A 13632-nucleotide genomic window follows, 5' to 3' on the forward strand; every position below is an offset into this window, starting at 1 on the left:
AGGCAAATTTGGAGCTGTGGCCCCACTCGAGGACAGAAGACCGCACTGCTCGAGGTACAAAGAGACGGTTAGGGGGGCCATTACCGGGGTCAGGTTCTAGTTTCTGGGCTTCCTGTATGGCTTCTTTAATTTCCCAGGTGACGCTGGCTATGACGCGGTCAGAAGGTAAGATGGTCTCAGAGGGGGATGGGGAGTCACCCGAGGAGAACTGGCGGGAGAGCGCATCCGGCTTGGTGTTACGAGAGCCAGGGCGGTAGGTCAGGGTAAAGTTAAAGCGGCTGAAGAACAGCGCCCACCTGGCTTGCCGGGAATTTAACCGCTTAGCCGTCTGGACATAGGACAGGTTTTTGTGGTCTGTCCAGACGACAAAGGGCAACTCCGTACCTTCCAGCCAGTGTCTCCACTCTTCTAGGGCGAGTTTGATGGCCAAGAGCTCACGGTTGCCAACATCGTAGTTAGCTTCCGCTGGGGTAAGACGTCTGGAGAAAAATGCACACGGATGGAGCTTATTGTCAGGGCCTGAACGCTGGGATAAAATAGCACCCACTCCACAGTCAGAGGCATCGACTTCTACGATGAAGTGTTTGGAAGGATCTGGCTGAATGAGGATGGGAGCAGAGGTAAACATGCCTTTCAGATGGTGGAAAGCAGACTGGGCTTCCAGGGTCCAGCAAAAAGGGGTCTTGGTGGAGGTCAGATGGGTGAGCGGAGCAACTACCTTACTGTAATCCCGGATGAACCTCCGGTAGAAATTGGCGAAACCCAGGAAGCGCTGCAAAGCCTTGCGGCATGAGGGAATTGGCCACTCCACCACAGCACGGATCTTTTCGGGATCTGCCTTGATTAGTCCTGGCCGGATGACAAAGCCCAGGAAGGTAACAGTGTCCACAAGGAACTCGCACTTCTCCGCCTTGACAAATAGCTGATTTTCCAGCAAGCGGTTAAGGACCTGGCGGACATGGGTGACATGTTCTTCAGGGGTCTGAGAAAAAATGAGAATGTCATCCAAGTATACAAAGACAAACCTGTAGAGAAAATCACGCAGGACGTCATTCACCAGGGCTTGGAAGACTGCGGGGGCGTTGGTTAGGCCAAAAGGCATGACCCGGTATTCGAAGTGTCCCAGGGGGGTATTGAAGGCCGTCTTCCATTCATCCCCCTCACGAATACGTACAAGATGGTAGGCATTGCGGAGATCCAGTTTACTAAAGATGGAAGCTTTTTGTAGAGACTCAAAGACAGACGAAGTCAAAGGAAGGGGATATTTGTTTTTCACCGTGATTTGGTTTAGGCCCCTATAATCGATGCAGGGCCTCAGGGTCTTATCTCGTTTCTCCACGAAGAAAAACCCTGCACCCAGAGGAGAGGAGGATGGGCGGATGAGGCCAGCCGCTAGGCTCTCGGAGATGTAACTCTCCATAGCTTCTCTCTCGGAGCGTGACAACTGGTAAAGACGGCTAGTGGGAAGAGGGGCCCCTGGGAGGAGGTCAATGGCACAGTCATACGGACGGTGGGGCGGCAAGGTCAGGGCATGGGTCTTGCTAAACACCTCCCAGAGGTCGTGGAACGTGAAGGGTACCTTAGAGAGGTCTACAGAGTCCTTGGAGGGTGGAGGACTTGGTCGAGGACCAGAGGGATGGACAGCAGACTGTAAGCAACAGGAGTGACAGAAATCACTCCAGGTAGCAATTTTTCCTTGCTGCCAGTCAAGGTGTGGGTTGTGGGTGGCAAGCCAAGGAAAACCCAGAACTAGAGGGGATTTAGGAGTCTTGATGATGGAGAACGTCATGGTCTCGCGGTGGTTTCCAGAGAGAACCAGGGTCAGTGGTGCAGTGCGGTGAGTGATACGGGCAAGGATCCGGCCGTCCAGGGCATGGGCAGTAATGGGAGTGTCGAGGGTCTCCAAGGTGCAGCCAGCAAGGTTGGCCAAGTCTGCATCAATGAGGTTGTCCTCAGACCCAGAGTCAATTAACGCAGAGAGATGTATGGGGCCTTCAGGAAGACAAAGGGTGGCAGGGACCAGGAGACGGGGCCGAGACAGGGGGACCTCAGTGATAGTGCTCGTCAGAGTCCCCACTCCTACTGACGAGCTCTGTCTTTTGGGCGTACTGGACATGTGGCAATGAGGTGTCCCCCCTGGCCACAATAGAGGCATTCACCTGAGAGGAGCCTTTTGGAGCGTTCCTCTGGGGTGAGCCGGGCACGACCAAGCTGCATGGGTTCTGGGGCATTGGCAGTAGGAAGTGCTGGTGGTAGGCCTAGGGGGACGAATGTTTGAGTGGGCCTGAAAGCGATAGGCCTCGGGGTCTGGACTGGGCGTGTTGACCTCTCCAGGCGGCGCTCCCGGAGACGTCCATCTAACCGAATGGCCAGGTCAATAATTTCCTTAAGCTCGGTGGGCTCATCACGGGCTGCCAGCTCATCTTTGAGGCGCTCCTCCAGACCACGACGGAAAACCCCGCGAAGGGCTTCATCGTTCCAGCCGGAGTCCGCAGCCAAAGTCCAGAACTCCACAGCATAGTCCGCGACCGACCGGGAGCCCTGGCGTAGCCCTAATAGACGGCTAGCGGCGTCCCCAGCATAGTTTGGGTGGTCAAAGACTGCCCGGAACCTGCTGAGGAAGTCCCCGAACGAGCCCACCTGTGGGCCGACCACGGACTGGGCGGCCTCGGCCCAAGTCAGGGCTTTCCCCCTAAGGAGTCCTATAACGTATGAGACTTTGCTGGCGTCTGAGGCAAATGTGACTGGTCGCTGACCGAAAACCAGACCACACTGGTACAAAAAGCCCCGACATTTATCCAGCTCACCATGATACGGTTCAGGGTGAGTGGTGAGTCCCTCCGCTAGTGAATGAGGCGAGGCAGAGGGAACCAGAGCCGGAGGAGCGAACCCAGAGTCTGGGTGAACATGACCAGGGACGTGGGGAGTGACACTGGGATTAGGGGAGGAGATAAGTGCGGCAACCTGTCTGGATACATTTCCCAGCTGTTGGACCAGTTGGCGGTTGCTCTCAATTAGGGACTTGAGCAGTTGGTCATGCTGGTCCAGCTGGGTGGCTTGGTGGCAAAGGAGGGCCTCCAGGGACCTCTGGTCTTCGGAGGGCGGGTTCGCGGGTTCCATAGGACCAGATCGTACTGTTACGATTGGCAGAGCCAATAAAAGGTTTTTTGGAGGAACCACCAGGCGAACACCACACCACAGACACAGAGATAAGTTAGTTAGATTTATTGAAAATACAGGAGGAAAAACACGCCGGGGCAGGAGCACAGGAATGGTCAACGAGGAAACCAGGAGGCAGGGATCGTGGTAGGTGGGACTGCCGGCTGGGGACCAGAAGGCTGGGAAGGAGGCAGGAGGAGCTTTGGAGACACAGCACTGGAACCCGAAGGTTTGGAGAGAGGCAGGAGGAGCTTGGGAGAAGCAGCACTGGAACCAGAAGGCTGAGGTGAAGACCGGAGGAACTGGCAGGAACGCTGGAGAAAGGAAGGAGGCGAGAAACCCAGGAACCAGGAGAAAACGAGGCGGGGGTCAGGAACACTGGAAGCATGGGATCCAGGAAAAAGCACAAAGTTCAATTATCAAAAGTTCAATTATCAAAAGTTCAATTATCAAAAGTTCAAAAAGGTAACCAGGAGAGCTGAGCAGTTCACGCTGACATCAACAGACGATCTGGTGGAGATTGAGAGAAACTGGGGGTTTTTAACTGCTGGTAGATGAGGAGTAGATAGGAAGCAGGTGTGACTAATTAGCCACGGTGGAGATCTATTGGTTAGCTCCAGAACCAATTAAGCTGGTGCAGTTGCAATAAGCGCCACCAGGAGTCACCAAAACACCCTGGGTTGAGCCAGAAGAGAAGTGAGCACAGCAGTGACTCCTAACAGTATATGGTTGTTCCATTTTCGGTGCTTCTTCCTCTGTCTGATTATTATTGGATTTCTGGTCTATAAATTGAATCAGTAAGTTGCTCCTGTTGCACGTTGCTGTGCTTTATACCTTCCACATTATTTATATCCACATACGACATTTGCACACTTGGTTATAAAGAGTCGACTTCGTACCTGCTGCTGAATTTGTGCAGGAAATTTTGTAAAACATGAAATAATTGGTATTTCCTGATGAGATGAAGCTATTCAGCAGAATCTGAGCACCTACACTATATAGCCAAAATGATGGAAACATCTGACTGAGAACTTGTTGAACATCCCATAATATAAGAACAGGCATTACTACAGATGGTCTTTACATTGCAGCTAAAGATCTTCAATGCATCACTGTCCCAGTCCTTCATCCCACCATGTCTGAAGGAGGCCACAATCATACCACTGCCGAAAAAGACCAGCATCAGCAGCCTCAATGACTACCGACCAGTCGCTCTGACACCGATTGTCATGAAGTGCTTTGAAAAACTGGTGAAACGCCACATCATGTCCTGCCTCCCACCCACCCTCGACCCACTTCAGTTCGCATACAGAGCTAACAGATCTACAGAGGATGCCATAGTAACAGCGCTACACACCACCATCTCTCACCTGGAACTGCAGGGACGCTATGCCAGGCTGCTCTTCGTAGACTTTAGCTCGGCCTTCAATACCATACTCCCGGAAAAACTAACTGTAAAGTTAATGGACATTGGACTTTCAACCAACATCTGCTGCTGGATTAGAGACTTCCTCTCAGACCGTACACAGAGAGTTAGAGTCGGCTCACATCTCTCCACAGCCCTCAGACTCAACACTGGGTCTCCACAGGGCTGTGTGCTGAGTCCACTACTCTATACCCTGTACACGTACGACTGTGTCAGTAGCCATCCAGACAACGTCACAATTAAGTTCACAGATGACACCACCCTGGTTGGACTTATCTCTAATGGCGATGAAACGGCATATAAGGAGGAGGTCCAAAGGCTAGTGGGGTGGTGCGCAGACAACAACTTGGTCATCAACACCTCCAAGACCAAAGAACTAATTGTAGACTTCAGGAGGAGGAAGTCTGAACTGCATCCAATTTGGATTAACGGGGAGTGTGTGGAGAGGGTACCCAGCTTCAAGTTTCTGGGGGTGCATATGGACGCAGACCTCCAATGGAGTTCTAATACCTCGGCGGTAGTGAAGAGGGCCCAGCAGCGCCTCCACTTTCTGAGGATCCTCAGGAGGCTCAACCTGAGGAAAGATCTGCTGACTGCTTTCTACCGCTGCTCTGTGGAGAGTGTTCTGACTTATTGCATCTCTGTGTGGTTCTCCAGCTGCACCACAGCACACAAGAAGGCCATACAGAGGGTCATCAACACCGCCCAGAAAATCATTGGGCACCCTCTCCCATCACTAAAGGAGCTCTACAGCACCCGCTGTCTCAGGAGGGCACACAAAATTAAAAAAGACAGCACACACCCAGGGTACCGGATGTTTGAACTGATGCCCTCGGGTAGACGGTACAGGCAAATCAAAACAAGGACTAATAGACTGAGAGACAGTTTTTACAACAGGGCCATAGCTCTGTTAAACACAAACATGTGACACATCATGTGTCATTTAACGGGTATTGTGCAATTGCAATTTCATTCACTTTAATGGGACATGTGCAACTTATAATTTAAAACATTTAATTGGACATTTATTGGACATGTGCAATAGCTTCTTTTCCTGCTTCGGTTTTGTTTAAGTGCTTTTTTTATATTTATATTTGTATATACTAGTACTATTGTTTGCTGTGGTTGTTTTTTTCCTTGCACCGAGAGGGGGGGGTTGTATTTCAATTTCGTTGTATAAGTGTACAAGTACAATGTGCAATGACAATAAAGGATTCGTATTCGTATTCGTATTCGTATAGCAGCACAGGTTCTTTTCGATCTGGGGTGCGAACAATCAAGATAGACCACCACAATTTACTGAATTTTAAAAAGACGTTCACATAGGGACCAACTAAATTACTCTTCTCAAAGGACTAAATACTTTAAAATACTAGAATAACTTCACTCACAATTTACTAAGACCAGGCTAGGGTAACCCCCGTACAACTCTCGTCACTCAAAAAAAAACCACAAAACAAAACCCCTTCACATCAATCAAATGAAATCAAGCCCACAAAACACGACCTATAAATAAAACAGTTGTACTGATGGTTAATGTAACCTGTGCCCAGTCAATAATAAATGGCGAAAGAAGTAAAAGTACGAAAAACTACTCTAAATACTTAACACAACTAAACAAAATGGAAAACAAACAAAAACAAAAAAGTAAAATAATCTCAGGAGGGTTCTAAGTTGTACTCAGTTATCTAGTCCAGGAAAAAGCCTAGAAATCCGATCCCAACTTCTCTTAAAACTATTCCGTAAGAAGGAAAATCGTGAAGCGGACTTCTCTCAGCCACAGCACGACCTGGTCTGTGTCCCCATGAAGCAGGCCCCGATAACACGACGTGGCTCAGGGTCTCTCACCTCCGCACTGATTCTCCTCCACGTGCTTCACGGCAACGCCAACTAGGAAGGAAACAAAAAGAACGGACCGCAGTACTCTGGCCAATACACGGACATGCAGTTATACGTCTTCGTTGCTATTCACTCAGTCGAGCATTAGCCGAGTTCAATAATTGGGCATTTCCACCCACCCTTACGTCATAGGAATGTAGTACTCACACTCTGCCCGGGAGTGGTAACCACCAGCCCCCAGTGCGAGTATCCCAAGGCCTGGTGGAATGCAGCACAACAGCAGCCTCCGGTGCAGCTCCTCCACGCTCATCTGCCGGTGCGTCTCGACTCTTTCGTCTCGAAACAAATAGGGTTCGCCCCACCTCCCGACCATCCCCACTCAGGTCATCGAGCACAATTGCGATCGGCCGCCGTCGCTGTCCATCAAGCCTCATTATGAAAGCGAATCAGTCATCAATTGTGGAGAAAGTCACAATACAACAGGTAAAACAAACACCAATTTCACCCAAGTGACAGTGAGACTGAGTGAGTGAGTGAGTTATGACACTGTACTGTGTAGTTGTGACTGACCACATTCATAATCCATTAACTAGTTGTAGTTTTTATTTCTGACCAGAATTATTACTATTTCAGAGCAGGAACAACGAATGAATAAGTGAATAAATGAGTGAGTGAGTAAATGAATGAATGAATTATTCTACTACTAATAATAATAATAATCTTCTATTCACTTCATATGATTGATTCACTTGTTATTTAGTAATGATTCAGTAATGATTCACTGTTGATTCAGTAACTGATTCAGTAATGATTCCTCTAACACTAGTTTCTTCTCCCCTCTGCATGCACACACACACACACACACACACACACACACACACACACAGTTTCACCCTGCATGAACACACCTGCACATGTACACACACAAACCTGCGCACACACATGCACATGAACATCACTCCACCTTATCTTTACCACATCAATCACACACACACACACACACACACACACACACACACTTTCCCCCCTGCATAAACACACCTGCACATGCACACACACACACACACACACACACACACACAAACCTGCACACGCATGCATTTGCACATGCACATGAACATCACTCCACCTTTTCTGTACCACATCAAGACGTGTACTGTATGTGTGTGTGTGATGTGGTGAAGGAGTTCTGTTTATCAGCAGCGACGCTCTTTTCATCAGTATGGAGAAAGTCAGAACCGGCTCCTCTGATTGGTTGACTGCGTCTGATAGTTTCCTCTCCTCTTTCTAATAAGGAAACAGTGAGTGTGATTGGTGGCTGTTTCTCTCTCTCTGAAGGGGGTGAGACAGAGAGGAGAAACATCTCATTCAGTCTCTCTGAGAGAGTGGAGGTGATCGCATCAGGTACAGAGTGGGTACAGAGTGAATACAGAGTGGGTACAGAGTGGGTACAGAGTGGGTACAGAGTGGGTACAGAGTGGATACAGAGTGGATACAGAGTGGGTACAGAGTGGATACAGAGTGGATACAGAGTGGATACAGAGTGGATACAGAGTGGATACAGAGTGGGTACAGAGTGGGTACAGAGTGGATACAGAGTGGATACAGAGTGGTACAGAGTGGGTACAGAGTGGGTACAGAGTGGATACAGAGTGGGTACAGAGTGGATACAGAGTGGATACAGAGTGGGTACAGGAAGGAGGAAGATGGATTTCTGGAGGACTTTGATTCTTCTCTCATCCACACTCACCCTCACAACAGCTAGTAAGTACAGACTTTAAAGCATCAAGCATGAACTTTATTCCTTAAATGTTTTTTTTTACTCAGCTCGTGTTAGTCTAGTAATTAATTTAGTTGTAAAGATTTAAAACACGGTACTCAGTCTTTTACAGTAGCCCACCAGATCCGGGGTTTGAATTTTAGTGCTGCTACTGGTCGGCACGGCGTCTACGCAGACACATTTGTCTTATGCCCAACTTTTCCGAGTGAACCTGAGTGACCATTTAGCTCTTTTTGTTGAGGAACAAGCTGAGTCTGGCGCAGGAGTCTGCTCTTTTTATCTAATATTAAAATTAGTTGGAAAATCTGAAACATTTAAATGTGACAAAATTAGCAAAAATAGAACAAATTAGTAAGAGGGTAAATAAGTACTGTACAGTAACACTTACCTACCTAACAATTCTTTTTCTAATGTACCTTGAGCTGCTGTAATGCTTGACTTTCCCCTTGGAATTAATAAATTGTCTGTCTGTCTGTCTGTCTGTCTGTCAATCTATCTATCTATCTATCTACTTTTTCACAAGACAGTATATGCTATATAGACAAAAGTTTAGGGACACCCCTTCTAATTATTGAATTCAGGTGCACAAGAGAGAAACTGGGACCCTGACCCTGGAGATTCACACCCCTCAATAAAAGTTGTGACACACGACTGATACAGTGTATCACAAAAGTGAGTACACCCCTCACATTTCTGCAGATATTTAAGTATATCTTTTCATGGGACAACACTGACAAAATGACACTTTGACACAATGAAAAGTAGTCTGTGTGTAGCTTATATAACAGTGTAAATTTATTCTTCCCTCAAAATAACTCAATATACAGCCATTAATGTCTAAACCACCGGCAACAAAAGTGAGTACACCCCTAAGAGACTACACCCCTAAATGTCCAAATTGAGCACTGCTTGTCATTTTCCCTCCAAAATGTCATGTGATTTGTTAGTGTTACTAGGTCTCAGGTGTGCATAGGGAGCAGGTGTGTTTAATTTAGTAGTACAGCTCTCACACTCTCTCATACTGGTCACTGAAAGTTCCAACATGGCACCTCATGGCAAAGAACTCTCTGAGGATCTTAAAAGAGGAATTGTTGCGCTACATGAAGATGGCCAAGGCTACAAGAAGATTGCCAACAACCTGAAACTGAGCTGCAGCACAGTGGCCAAGATCATCCAGCGTTTTAAAAGAGCAGGGTCCACTCAGAACAGACCTCGCGTTGGTCGTCCAAAGAAGCTGAGTGCACGTGCTCAGCGTCACATCCAACTGCTGTCTTTGAAAGATAGGCGCAGGAGTGCTGTCAGCATTGCTGCAGAGATTGAAAAGGTGGGGGGTCAGCCTGTCAGTGCTCAGACCATACGCCGCACACTACATCAAATTGGTCTGCATGGCTGTCACCCCAGAATGAAGCCTCTTCTGAAGTCTCCACACAAGAAAGCCTGCAAACAGTTTGCTGAAGACATGTCAACAAAGGACATGGATTACTGGAACCATGTCCTATGGTCTGATGAGACCAAGATTAATTTGTTTGGTTCAGATGGTCTCAAGCATGTGTGGCGGCAATCAGGTGAGGAGTACAAAGATAAGTGTGTCATGCCTACAGTCAAGCATGGTGGTGGGAATGCCATGGTCTGGGGCTGCATGAGTGCAGCAGGTGTTGGGGAGTTACATTTCATTGAGGGACACATGAACTCCAATATGTACTGTGAAATACTGAAGCAGAGCATGATCCCCTCCCTCCGGAAACTGGGTCGCAGGGCAGTGTTCCAGCATGATAATGACCCCAAACACACCTATAAGACGACCACTGCTTTATTGAAGAGGCTGAGGGTAAAGGTGATGGACTGGCCAAGCATGTCTCCAGACCTAAACCCAATAGAACTTCTTTGGGGCATCCTCAAGCGGAAGGTGGAGGAGCGCAAAGTCTCGAATATCCGCCAACTCCGTGATGTCGTCATGGAGGAGTGGAAAAGCATTCCAGTGGCAACCTGTGAAGCTCTGGTAAACTCCATGCCCAGGAGAGTTAAGGCAGTTCTGGGAAATAATGGTGGCCACACAAAATATTGACACTTCAGGAACTTTCACTAAGGGGTGTACTCACTTTTGTTGCCGGTGGTTTAGACATTAATGGCTGTATATTGAGTTATTTTGAGGGAAGAATAAATTTACACTGTTATATAAGCTGCACACAGACTACTTTTCATTGTGTCAAAGTGTCATTTTGTCAGTGTTGTCCCATGAAAAGATATACTTAAATATCTGCAGAAATGTGAGGGGTGTACTCACTTTTGTGATACACTGTACCTCAAAAATCTGTCCATAGTCTGTTACCTTCAACGTAGCTACTGTACAGAGGACGGGGGGGATCTTAATGTTCAAGAATATTCTTTACATTAATTCCAAACATTTCATTATGATGAATCTCTGTGTTCTGATAAGAAGTTATGATCAGTTTTTTATGTCTTTGTCAAAATAAATTCTCTCTCTCTCTCTCTCTCTCTCTCTCTCTCTCTTTCTCTCTCTCTCTCTCTCTCTCTCTCTCACTGCTGTTTAGTCGAGGTGAGGTTGGTGGATGGTGGAAGTCGCTGTAATGGGAGACTGGAGATTTTGGCTGTGGATCAGTGGCTACAATTGTGTGGTAATATCTGGAGAGTAGATGCTGTTGAACTGGTGTGTAAACATCTGGACTGTGGTGAGGCTGTAGATTTCGGTGTTACCCAGTCTCAATCACCAGTATCACTGTGGCTGGATAAATTAGACTGCAGTGCATCACAGCTTAAGTTCTGTAAACCTATATGGTGGGCGGTTCCTCATTGTCAAGAAGTACTTGCAGTAAACTGTTCAGGTAAATTGTATTACTATATTATTATTATTATTTTTATTATTATTATTATTATCACTATTATTATTATTATTATTATTATTATTATCACTGAATATTATTATTATTGTTATTATCATTCATTCATTTACTGTGTTTACCCTATTAACGGTTGCAGTGGGTACAATTCACTGGGTGAAAGGTAGAAAACACACTGGACAGGTCGCCAATCCATCACAGGATACACACACACACACACACACACACACATTGAAAATCACCCAGATTGCTCTGATAGACTCTCATATTAAGGCATTTCTCCAACTGTAGCCTCTGCAATGCAATCTGTATGGGTTCTGGGAGGGCTAGCACTTACGTGCTGGCATCATACATAACCTGGTGTAGGGATAATTGGGGCAGTTAGCAATCTGGTCAACATGGCTACTTCAACTCAGAGCAACTTAATCATGTCATTAAGAGTTGTGCCATTCAGTCATTTAGAGATGAGCAAAATGTTAATACAAGTGAGTAATGTCATGTTTGAATTGTGATTGTACTCTATCTCCTCAACTGTTCATCACATCGGCCCTAGTGCCAACACCAATCTTTATTCTGAATCTGCTGCACCTAACATAAAATGCTATCTGATGAAGACTGAATTCAATTATTAGGCTTTAGTTCATTTGATTTGATAAATGGTAAAGCTGGTCTGTCTACATCTTAAAAGTTATGTGTGAAGGCAAACTGATAGATGATCATTTCTGACATACAATTAGCCATTAGCTAGCGAGTGAGAAAAACCATGCTAGCATAAAAGTGAAGACAAAGAATTCTCTGCTTTTTAGTGTGATTATTCTTAAAATTATGAAATCATATTGCTTTTTGTCATATATCCAGTGGTGAATAAAGTACCGGAAGGCCATACTGGAGTAAAAGTACAAGTCTTTGATAGAAGTAAAAGTCACCTTTTAGAATATTACTTGAGTAAAAGTCTAAAAGTATCTGATGTTTAATGTACTTAAGTATCAAAAGTAATTTGATATTAAATGTACTTAAGTATTAAAAGTAGAAGTAAAAGTAAATGCTGTTAGTATAAATGGAAGAGGTCATTTTAAATATAAAGATTGTTCTTTTAAGCCTGTAAACCACCTTAACAATTAACCTGTTTTCTTCCTTTCATCTGAACATGATTTGTGCCAATTCATGATCATAATTAACTGTTGACATCACCTGTTTGAAATCATGACATTATTTAGTTGTTTCTTTAACTTATTACTAGCCCTAAATGTTCCTGTTCCAACGTTTTTAGAATGTGAGTCGATGTAAATGTAAGAAACACTGCATCTATTTTATTTGCATTTTCTATACTGTCCCATTTTTTATTTGGGTAGTATATTTCAATAACCACAAAATAATTTTGGCATAATTAATTTAAAGCAAAACTCAAGAGAGTTGAACAAAACCTGTGGCACTTTTATCCCTTTAATGATCTGTTAACCAATAATTTAAATATTTGAGTAAAATAAGCTGTATTTAAATAATCTTGTTGGGCTGTATCTACTCACTGAGTGGCATGTGTTAAACTAAAAATATTGGTATTCTTACTTTAAAAAAACACAATTTCTAACTTGAAGCCAACAGCTGAAAAATCATGAATAATAAGTTGGATGAGTTGAGATCATTAAAGGGTTAAAGATGCATGTTCCTCAGCACCATGAATCTCTCCTCTACTGGTCTAATACAGAAGTTATCTGAGGAAATATCTGTCTGTAGGTGAGTTTTTTAAAAATAATGGACTTCATGAGTTTTGCAGTCAATGAATTCCAAACAAATGTAATGATTTATGAAACGTTTCATTTGTGGTTCGAATGTAATCAGTAAAAATGGTAGGTAGATATCTGAACAATGTTAATGCTAATAATATTTAAAAAACCGCTGATGCTGCAGCTTTACTTTGTTAATCATTGTTAACTTACATCAGTGTGTTGGACGGGGAGCTTCTGAAATCTCCATATTTGCGTGTCTTTGGGTGAACGACGCACTTTAGAAAACTCAGACAGCTTTTACAGAACGTTTGCACATGCGCAGTAATGTGTTAAACCACAGTCTAATTTACAGGCGCAGATTCACCAAACCAGCGTGCAGTCTGTCACACATCTCACATCATTTACCTTCATTCTGTAGTAACCAGTAACGAATTTACATACAGCGAATGTAACGGAGTAAAAGTGAAAGTTGCTGAAATTTTTTATACTCCAGTAAAGTACAAGTACTTCAAAAGACTACTTAAGTACTGTAACAAAGTATTATTACTTCGTTACTATACACCACTGCATATATCCCATAACAGGGTGGACATGTTGTGGTTGACCATGTAAGACTTTTAGGATAAAATGTGTAAAAACAACATTAAAATGAGAAGTTTAATAAGCTGCTCATCTTCCACAGTTGTTTTCCCTCCAGAAAGATCATGTGAGCTCCAGGAAATGATGTCAGTATGTAAAAGAGCTCTTCATTTTAAGAGACAGTAGTAATGGACAGAAACCTGAGGGACGTGTGAAAAACCCTCATAATCAGCAATAAAATCAAACTCATAAAGAAAATAAATC

At 44.9% G+C, this 13632-nt stretch overlaps 1 pseudogene; it reads left to right on the plus strand.

Annotated features, from left to right (window-relative positions):
* The first annotated feature begins 10858 nt into the window (after nucleotides 1–10858).
* The window catches only part of LOC134330960 (scavenger receptor cysteine-rich type 1 protein M130-like), a 42273-nt pseudogene continuing 39499 nt past the window's right edge, over nucleotides 10859–13632 (plus strand).

This window comes from Trichomycterus rosablanca, chromosome 1 (genome assembly GCF_030014385.1).
Source record: "Trichomycterus rosablanca isolate fTriRos1 chromosome 1, fTriRos1.hap1, whole genome shotgun sequence".
Taxonomy (NCBI): Eukaryota; Metazoa; Chordata; class Actinopteri; order Siluriformes; family Trichomycteridae; genus Trichomycterus; species Trichomycterus rosablanca.